This window comes from Oryzias latipes, chromosome 11 (genome assembly GCF_053564925.1).
Source record: "Oryzias latipes strain Hd-rR chromosome 11, Olatipes_Hd-rR_3.1".
NCBI lineage: Eukaryota > Metazoa > Chordata > Actinopteri > Beloniformes > Adrianichthyidae > Oryzias > Oryzias latipes.
The window spans coordinates 28,223,042-28,232,823 of NC_136247.1; the positions used below are offsets into that span (position 1 = coordinate 28,223,042).

General features: G+C 42.7%; 1 long non-coding RNA gene and 1 pseudogene across 1 annotated transcript; one reads left to right on the forward strand and one right to left on the reverse strand.

Annotated features, from left to right (window-relative positions):
• Positions 1-1,419: 1,419 nt before the first annotated feature.
• On the forward strand, positions 1,420-6,837 carry LOC144995427 (uncharacterized). Its single transcript, XR_013658966.1, has 4 exons — positions 1,420-3,164; positions 5,229-5,409; positions 5,484-5,613; positions 5,789-6,837. It is a non-coding gene; the product is annotated as an uncharacterized LOC144995427 (long non-coding RNA).
• A 1,429-nt stretch (positions 6,838-8,266) lies between these two features.
• LOC111948257 (U1 spliceosomal RNA) lies at positions 8,267-8,403 on the reverse strand (annotated as a pseudogene).
• Positions 8,404-9,782: the final 1,379 nt, after the last annotated feature.

Below are 9,782 nucleotides of genomic sequence, written 5' to 3' on the forward strand. Positions count from 1 at the left end.
CATGCTTGCTGACATTCAATGCCATTCAGATGATAAACTCTCTGAACTTCCATCATTTGCCCATGAAAATCCTGTGGATTTTCCCTGTGAGAGATAACTCCCCTCACTGCCTTCCTAACATCCTCTAATGTCCAGGTGCTAAACAAAAGAAGTGTAGTTCTCTGGCCATCTTCTCCAGCTCTGGGATTGGACACTTCAATCATTGGAAATGTCGCTGCAACTTTAGATGACTCTCCAGCTTCTTGCAAACCAACCCCCAAAGTATTACTCCATTCAAGTTTTTTCCCTTTTCCTCCTAACATTATTTTTCCTTTATTTGGTTTATTTAAATCAGTCAGTGGTGGGTAAAAACCCGTCAACAGAGGAGCATTTGTCCCCTGGTAGGGAGGAGGTGAGAAATCAGCTGGTTTCTGCTCTCCCCCCCTTTCATCCTGCTCCTGCTCGGTCTGCAGCCCGCTGCAGCCTGCTGTTGCAGGGGTCTGAGTCTCACAACTGATTTATCCTCTTCTTTTTTAGGAATCAGACATGCTTCTCTAGTTTTACTTTTCTGAATGCCATTATTTATTTTTCGTTGCTTCATTTAAGCACAGTTTTGTACAAATTAATTCTTCACTATTTCTTTGTTTCTTTTTTAGTTTTTATTCTGGTTTGAATTGGTAACTGTTGAACTAATTCAGTACATTCCCCTTAAAATTCTAGTTGAACCTGGATGAACCTCTTTCCATATATTTTTAATCTCATGTTAATTCAACTTTTTTATTTGAATTCCCCCATTTTTTCTATTTTTTCTATTTTTTTACATTTACGTTAGTCACAGAGTGTGATCAGAACCAACAGAGAATTTCTCTCAGGACCGAATTTCACTCCCCGTGCAACAAGCTTCTAGGTCAGACCTGTTGTCTGATCCGGTCACACGTTTAGGGTCCTCCCAGGAGCAAAACACGTTTTAGACTCTGGGTTCTTTCCACCTAAAGCCTAATGAGATGAAATCTTGTTCTACTTGAACAAGCAGCCTTGTGTTAACACCACAAGGTTTCCAGCTGCTCACTGCTTCGAACAAGTTCACTCCTTTCACACATGCACACACATTCACACCAAAAAAAAACTTTTTTTATTTTATTTTTGTTGTTATTCTAGGCCTTTTAGGGACTTGAACCCTCTTACGCGTTTTAGGCTGCAGGACTCGAACCTACACCTTTATTCAGAATTCTGGACTTTTCCGGGACTCCAAACCCACACGTGTTTCAGGCAACAGGACTTGAACCTGTCCCTCAGAATTCTGGGCCACTTCGGGGACTTGAACCCCTGAAAAAGCGCTGTACTTGCCTTGTCGTTGTGGTCTGACTGGTTAACGAATAACGTCAATCCGGACCCAGGGATCAGACCAGTCGATTGGCCGGCGTAGAATTCACTACGGGCTGTGCACAGACTTCAATCGGCATGGTCCTCCCCCAAGGACGCAGATATGTTGTCATCCGGCTCGAATGGACCAAAGAATGTCAGATAAATGCATCTAGACATTAAAGAAAAACACAATTATAAACAACAAACCACAACAAGAATCAAGTTTCTCATGCACGAGGGAGAGGAGCAAATGTGTTGGAAAAGGTCCACCACGTTTCTCTTCTCAAAGGTCTGCCCCTCCCTGTGCTGCTTTTATTAAGAACACAAGTGGGAGGTAACAATTCAAGACAAAGACAAAAAGTTCATTAGGGGGTGTCGTCAAATGACCCTTTTGGTTGGATTCTAACTTCAAACAGTATCCCTTATCAGCTCAGGACAGTGTGTCGTAAACCCCCCTCTCTTCCTTGCTGGGATGAGAAGCAGATGAACAAACACACAACTGTTTTCAGAAGAGGTAAAAAGGTCAATCTAAGTTAACATTTAAACATACATTTAACCAAATACATTTAAGCAATGATAATAATAAAACAAATTCCTTCACAGGCTGCTATACTGCTGTAATTCCGAATGAAACGACGATAGAAGTTAGCAAACCCCAGGAACTGTTGGAGTTTCTTACGGGTTTTGGGGTGTCTCCCACTGAGCGACCGCCTCGATCTTAGCGGGGTCGGGACGGATATTGCCTGCTTCGATGATATACCCCAGGAAAGGGACGGAGGACACATGAAACTCACACTTCTCAGCTTTGACATACAGCTGATTAGCGAGAAGCCTTTCTAGGACCAGACGGACATGATGTTCGTGTTGAGATTTGTTGGGGGAAAAAACGAGAATATCGTCCAAATACACGAAGACGACGTCTTCAAAAAGTCCCTGAGGACATCATTCACCAGACGTAGGAACACGGCGGGGGCGTTAGTAAGCCCGAACGGCATGACTAAGTATTTGAAATCGCTCAACGGGGTGTTGAAAGCCGTTTCCACTCATCCCCTTCGCGCATGCGTACAAGGTGGTAAGCGTTCCTGAGATCAAGCTTAGAAAAAACCTTAGCGTGTTGGACAGAGTTGAAAACAGATTCTAATAATCGCAGGGAGTATCTATCCTTGACGGTGATCTGATTTAATTCCCGAAAGTCAATGCACGGCCGCAACGCCTTATCCTTCTGCTCCACAAAAACAAATCCAGCACCGACTGGAGAAGAAGACGGACGTATATGACCCAGGGAGAGAGCCTCCTGAATATAGTTCTCCATGGAGCTCTTTTCAGGACCTGAAAGATTGTATAATTTACACTTGGGAAGGAAGTGTAGGAGGAACAACGAACTGGCACCGGCTGATGATCCAGGAGGAGCTTATGAAGGCAGGGGAAGATGAGGTAAGTGGATCCAGCTGGTCGCGTCCAAAACAGGAAGGAGGGGGGTAGGAGGGAGTAGAAAGAAAGAAACAAGAAAGAAAGTGCTATTTTCTGTCACACACCTAGGCTGTGTCCGAATTACCGCCCTAACCCCTATATAGTGCACTATATAGTGCGGTCGCCATTTTGTAGTGCTGTCCGAATCTACAGTTCAAAAATCATATGCACTAGAAATTTCCCAGAATTCTCTACGAAAAACCAGTGTGAATTGATGCTCACTCGATCCGCGAATATTGCCCAGAATGCACTGCGTTCATACCAGAATGCATTGCGTGTGACACACAATACACTGCGTTTGAATTATTCGAAGATGGCGGACGGTTGCGCTAGAAAGAGGACTTAAAAATGTAAGTATATTTAAAAGTATCTTGTATATGTTGTAAAATATATTTGTAAATACGTAAGATGATGTGTTTAATATGTTATATTCCTCAATCGACTATCTACATTGTTTTGAAGCTCATCAATTTCGGTAATGCTAAAGCTAACGCTAGCGCGAATTAGCATTGAAGGCTAAAAACAAACGCTGATGATAGTACATCAAAAAGCAGTGAGTTCTAACCGTAGTCATAAGTTATTAACACATTTTTAAAATGTGTTTATATATGTAGGGACTGACGAGGATAAGGAAAATCTGATCCATCTGTGGATGGAGAAAGATATCCTGTTTGTTATCAGGCAAGCTCGTGCCGGATGGGAGTAGAGACACTTGATCAGATTTGTATTTATTTATCATTAAACTGTAATCGTTGTCATGTTGGGGTACAAAATGTAACGTCGTCGTTGTTTTTGCAATTTGTTTAATAAATGCATGAACAAAAATGAATTATTTACATGTATTATTTAAATCTGAGCCATTTTTAACAATCTCAAAAGGATTTTCATATACCGTAATTTCCGGACTACAAGCCGCTACCTTTTTCCTGCGCTCACAGCCCTGCGGCTTATTCAGTGACGCGGCTAATTTATGGATTTAATTGGCGGCCGCCATGTACGTACTTTCGAACTCAGTGAATGGTTTGAATTCTTTATCTAACACCAAGCACAAGACATTTATATTCAACACACCTCTTGGCAGCCAAACAGCATGGACTTGACTTCAGGTCTTAGACACTTCAGTCATGGTTCAACAAAATGAAACACGCATGCCCAGCCGCATCCCAGAATCCTTTGGGGCCATTAGACCCAACGTGCACGTGATCGCCGCTACAATATGATGAAGCTTTCAAGTTAAAAGCAATCGTTAAAAGCAGCGTAAAAAAGCCCACCGTCACCAACCGGTTTGGAAAAGCCGGTTTGCTGCGTGACGGAGAAAACAGCGCATGGAGTGAATTTACACTCCATTTACGGTTTCTAAGGAAACCGTAAAAGCGGAATTTTGCTTTGAAAAACTCACAGCCTCCGTGTGAGCTGGAGACATCTTCTCCTGCTGATTGAGCTGCGGGGCCGATGGCAGTCTGAAGGCTCCCACACGTAACAACGCATCCGCCCCTCATACACAAAACGTACAGTATTAAGTCCGATTGCTTTGCACAGAAACGATTTGCTCCGTCCACCGGCGCAACGGGGACGAAGCGCTCCTCCTTGAAGCCGCCCTGGCCAGAGGTGTCGGAGTAGATAGGAAGGGGAGACAAGGAGCGCGCGGGGCGGGAGCGGAGCGCAGAGGCTTCTGAATTCTGACGCACGCGCCGCACTGAGGCGCGTGTATCACGCTGAGGCGCGCGCTTTTCAGTCGCCGCTGCTTTATTTTACTGGTGTGTTTTCTAACCAGTCCTGTTACTCCCATAACGCTGCCGCGACACAAGCGGAAGGAGAGCTTTACCCGTTCACTCCTCCATGCACTGCTGATACTCATTCTTAAACACGTACAACAGTATGGCGAGCCGGGCATTGGCCCCGCCTTTAGCCCCTAAGACTCATGGGAAATGTGGAATCGCGGATGTAAATTTCCTCATCATAACTGAGGGATGTAATGTTGATTATATGGTTACTGTTTGTAATTTTATGTATGATACCTAGATTGTCAATAAGTAAAAAAAAAAATGAAATAAAAACACCATAACTGAGGGACTTGTGAACAGAATAGAGGTCCATGCTGTTTGACAGATATCGATACACTCAAATGCATGAGCCAGAGGCAAAGCTGGAATCACCCACAATGTGCTAATGAATTGCACTCACTCTGGGATTCTGGCCGTGATCTGTCAGGACGACAATATCGCCTAACACATGCCACGGCTTGTGTATGTATAAAACTAATTTTACACGTGAAAATGGGTGGGTGCGGCTTGTAATCAGGTGCGCTTTGTAGTCCGGAATTTACGGTAAATATCAAATGTACATGTTTACATTTTCGTTTTATATGTTAACATTTATTTTTATACATCTTAACAATAATCCTGGTCTTCTAGAGTCATGTGTGTCACAGTTGGAGCTGAAAGGAAAGCAGAGATTTGTCCTCGCAGACGGACGCCACTTTACCCGTCCTACTGGTTCCTGCTGTGGCTCAACATCTGTGGCTCCAAGCAGTCCCCTTCGCTGATGCACAGATTGTGCAGAACTGAACTGCAGGCAATGATTTTCATTGCAAAGGTTGGTTTTACTTCCAGTGCCCCCAGAAATATTGCTCTCCTCCTCATTTGCCAAATACTCTCTCTCCACCACAGAGCATGCCTTGGCGTGGTGCTGGTCGTAACGGGCCTGAACCGCATTCCTCATGGGTCCCTGTAGGGTGTCAGCAGCGTGATGGGATGACGAATGCAGGGATACCCACCATCACCCAAAAGGATCCTTCAGGTGGGTAATGTTTGATTTACATAAATTGGGCTTTTTACGTAGAACCTGTGAATCATGGATTGATCCTGGATTCCCAACAAAAATATCTCTAAATTTGGCATTAGTCACATACAGCATGCAGTTGAATGGAATAAAAAAGCTTCCTGTTAAAATAACAAGCTGCATTTTCTTTTAGGGCCTTTTTTCTTAAGTGGCAGCCATCGATGCTCCCTACGACCTTTTGGAAGGTGGAAGACTCAGCGAGCTGCTATAAAACCAGAGGTGACTTATGGCAGTTCATTCCCACTGGATGCTGGGTGACCCTGCTCATCAGCTGGAGGATGCGGTCTGCCGTCCTGTGGACAACGTCACTTACAGTGGACCGTGGCATGTCAAAGGCCCTGGCTACCACACTGTATGATTTGCCACATGCCAGCCAGAAAAGAAACACCAGGACCTCAGTCTCCTGTGCCCCCCCCCCCCCCCCCCCCCCCCCCAGAGTGTGAGGAACCCGAAGCTGCTCCACCAGATGCTCGATGGTCCTGCGGGTCAACCGATCTGCGGGTCTGCCGGTCTGGTTTTGTGTCGGACTGAGCGTCAGCGTGAAGGGCCACGACAGACACCTTTATGTTGGCAAAGCAGTAGAGACGTGGAAGACCCTGTGTTACGGCTGTGGCCGTATTTGATTTTGGTTTGTTTGTTCTGTGTTTTGTGTATTATTTCTGTATCAGAGTGGGACTTGTGTTTTTTGTGGATCTTTGTGTCTGTTTTTGTCTGATTATTTTCAGGTGTGGTGGAAAGGATGTGGCCTCCCATTGGACCAGCTGGTGGAGGCAGCCTTTAAAGCCACCATTTGGACATCCAGTCGGTGGGAAGGGAGCCTTGCTGCAACAGTCTCCACTGCAGCTCGGCCCGCTTCTCCACTTTGTTTATGTCTTCTCCACTTGTTTTAGTTTGTGTTGTACTTTGTAGTTCTTTGTAGTTTGTGGTTTTGTCTGTGCCCACTCTGATTAGTCTTTTGGTTTATAGTAATTTTGTGTAAGTGAAGCTGTAGGGGTGAACTGCCATTTTTTAGTACTTGTTTTCTCCTGTTTTTGTTAGGTTAGGGAGGTTAGCGTTTGTCTTTGTTTTCCCTTTTCTTTTGTACAGGTAAGAAAACAGGTTTTCCGTTAGTTGGGGTTTTGTTTGTTATTTTGGCCTTGGTTCACCCTGAAGCCTTTTAGCTTCACTTTTAGTTATTGTTGGTTGTTTGTTTATTTCTAAATAAAATGTGGTTATTTTATGGAGACATTTGTTTGGTGCTTTTTGTTACAGTCAACTTTGGTAGCCAAACCTTTACTTTTTTATGTTATGCCTTCCTAGGTATCCCTAGACACAAAGAGGGCGTAACACCCTGTAAAATAGAAAAATAATTATTTCATTGAGAAAATTAAATGAATGTTTCATTTTATTCTGATGTCTTACATTTGAGTTTATGACGTATTTATAAATCCTGGAACATCTCGTGTTTTTTTTTTGGCTGGATTTTTAGATTTTTATATAAATATTTAAAAATTAAAGTATTTTTGTTTAAAACAAGTGATATGGTTTGACTCTGAATAAAAAATACTAAACTTTGATCTCACAAGTGTTTCATGTAGTTAGACTATACAGTTCATAGTCCAGTGTTGAAAAAGAATGTTAAACTCTTACCCAGCAGACTGTGTAACCTTGAGCACAATTAGTAACAAATGCTTAAATTGAACTAATAAAAAACTTTAAGTTTAACTCACAAGTTGTTCATGTCTGGCCAGGGCATCCAGAGGAAATCTTCTGAGACATCTGCTTCTCCTTGCCGTCCTGTGATGGTGCATATCTGCTCGTTTTTGGTTTGATCCCATGAAAAACGGTTGAATTATTCCCAGGAACACGGACAGATACATATATAAAGCTATTTTCAGTAAGGTAGAAGAGAAAACTACAGAAAAAAAATGCCTCCTCGCAAGAGCCCGTAAACCGTTCAGCGGCACAAAAATAAATATTGCCATGGAGTAATAACATGGGGGTTTATTTATCAACAAATACATAAAATCACCAAACATGTGTGTGTAATTTTATTATTTATGAATCAGCCACATTTTCCATGATCAGAACACAGCAGATTCATAAATAGTCTTCATAAAATATTCATATTTATTATATTTTTTTTAATTTGACAAATGGGTGTCATTCTCCGCGTTAAATAGAAGTAGTTCCCCTCCAGACCAGGTGGTGGCGGTAATGCGCCACTTTGTTTCCGTGCCAAGCGCCATTTGAAAACACCCGAAAGAGAAAACTAGTTAGCATGGGTGTCCGAATTGCTTTGAAAATTCAGAGAACTATATAGAGAACTATATAGTGCCGCACTAGATAGGGTTTTAGTAGTTAGGGTTAGGGCGGTAATTCGGACACAGCCCTATGTTTGTGAAATTTGTTCTCTGCATTTGACCCATCCCCTGGGGGAGCGGTGAGCTGCAGACAAGCCGCGCCCGGGAGGCAGTGGCGTTCTTTTGCCCACTGGGTGATGTGAACTGCTTGCTTTTGATATGGTAATTGCCCCCCAGTACCATTGCTAATTCCCCTCCGGGAATTGAACCCTGGATTCCTGCATTGTAGCCCTTTACCTTACCAACCGAGCTACCCAGCCGCCTAGATACAGGGGAGAGTCCCACACTACCACAAATTATGCAGTTGAGAATTCACAAGGGTCAGCACGGTCAGGGTGCAATGACAGAGCCTCGCCTTGGGCAAACCACCTTCTTGATCATGGTGTCACCCCTGCCAGGTAAGTAGCAGCCAGGACATGACATTTATATTGAACTGACTGTGATCTTCAGGAAAAGGAAGGACGTATTGATTCACAGAGACGGTACAAAGTTTCATATTTATGTACATGAAAGGTTATATTATTTACACACAAGAAAGGATGGAACTTACCACAAACAGAAACAGAGACCCTGATGTAAGAGCTAAAAAGCCTTTAGAGCTTTTTCATACTTACCTGGCTGGACCACTGCGCCCTGAGTCCAGAGATGGTCACAGATATGCAGTTTCATTTCCTGATGACTTATCTAGAGCGATCTATGTGTATTTCATAAGGAGTAAGAATGAGGCAGTTTTGGCTACAGAAAGGTTTCTGGCTGATATTGCTCCAAATGGAACTACTGTGGCGCTCTTTACTTGTGAGGCAGAGTAAGTGGCTTTGGCTGCACCCATCCAGGAATGTTTGTACTTAAACCAACTGCTATAGCCTCAGCCAGAAACCCAGTTAGCAGACAAAGGTGCAAATATGTTGTAAAGTACCACTTCATCTGATTAACTGTGAATAGTGGGAAGATATGTTTAGACTATTGTCCAACAGCACAGATGGTGGCAGATTTGTTTACCAAACCTGCAACAAAATTTAAGTTGGGACTGTTCAACCATTTTCTGTTTGGACATGTGTAAAGTTTTGGCAAAGATGCAGTAATGTGAGATGCTTTATATTGCAGCTCAGTGCTTGGAAAAAAATCGGGTCCACTATTGGTTTCCTATTATCTCTTCTATCACAGAGTTTGTAACAGCCTGAAACTGAGAATTACCGTCCCTGCAGCTGTTCCTGTCTCCATTCACACATGCAGCTGATGAGATTTATGAAATCATTAATAAACAATCCATCATTTAGAAAAACAATCAGCACAATATTTTTAACCCATTTCTTCAGACTAAAAAACGTTAATGTTTCAGATCAATTTACATTTAATATTATTTGTTAATTTAATTATTTTTCTCTGCATCAAATGGTTCAGTTGGTCAAAATAGTTCTAGTTTTATTAATGAATGACAGATTCTTTTATTTAAGGCACTTTAAGCTTTTTTTCTGTTTTAGACTATAACAGAGTTTCTGTGGCTAAATAAATACATTTAGTGAAAATGATTTATATTGCTTTTTTCTTTTGTTATTGTTAGAAGATACAATTTTAGGTTTACTTACGTAGTTTTTATAGATACTAAGCTAATATATTGTCACCGTGCGAGTGAGTGGGTGGGGGGGTAGGTTATGGGGGGTTGGGGGGGGGGGGTGAAACATGTTCTTTTTCCTAGGGGGGGCCTGGCAAAAAATAATTGAGAAGCACTGGTCTAAATAAATGAGGCGGTCACGCTCAGCTGTGTGTTGGCTGAGAGTGAAGTCA